This window comes from Terrapene carolina, unplaced genomic scaffold (assembly GCF_002925995.2).
Source record: "Terrapene carolina triunguis isolate 2854851 unplaced genomic scaffold, T_m_triunguis-2.0 Scaffold454, whole genome shotgun sequence".
Lineage (NCBI taxonomy): Eukaryota > Metazoa > Chordata > Testudines > Emydidae > Terrapene > Terrapene triunguis.
In genome coordinates, this window is record NW_020664805.1 from 346,546 (window position 1) to 347,047 (window position 502).

Consider the following 502-nt stretch of genomic DNA (forward strand, 5'->3'; position numbering starts at 1 on the left):
GTGATTCTGTCGGTTTTCTCAGGGCGAGCCTGGACTGACTCTTAGGGTGGTTTTAGTGGCAGAGTTGAGGGGCTGGGACGCCCCCAGGGGCTGTCTGGCATTTGCTTCCCCATTAGTTCTGTTAATCCCTCACTGCTGTTCCTGACTCTTTATGCTGAAGCTGTGTGTCGTCCCCCCCCCCCCCGCCCCGTCCCTGGGGAGTCTGTGCCATTTCCTCCTATGCTGGACCTAGCCCTGTCCTTCCTCCGCTCCACGCTCTTGGTTCTTGTCTTCCTACTAATAGAACGTATTATTCCTGCACGAGCCGAAACCAGTCTTCATCTTCTCACAGGAGGCGTTAGACCAGGTGCTTTAGCAAAATCCACAGTCAAATCAGCTCATGGCAAGATAGAGCCTGAATGTCCCTGTGTGTGTTACCGCAGTGACTTGCACAACCATGGCCGTTCTTACGCAAACCAGCCGAGCCGGCAGATGGCTCAACCTGTTATCTGTGCGTTTACTT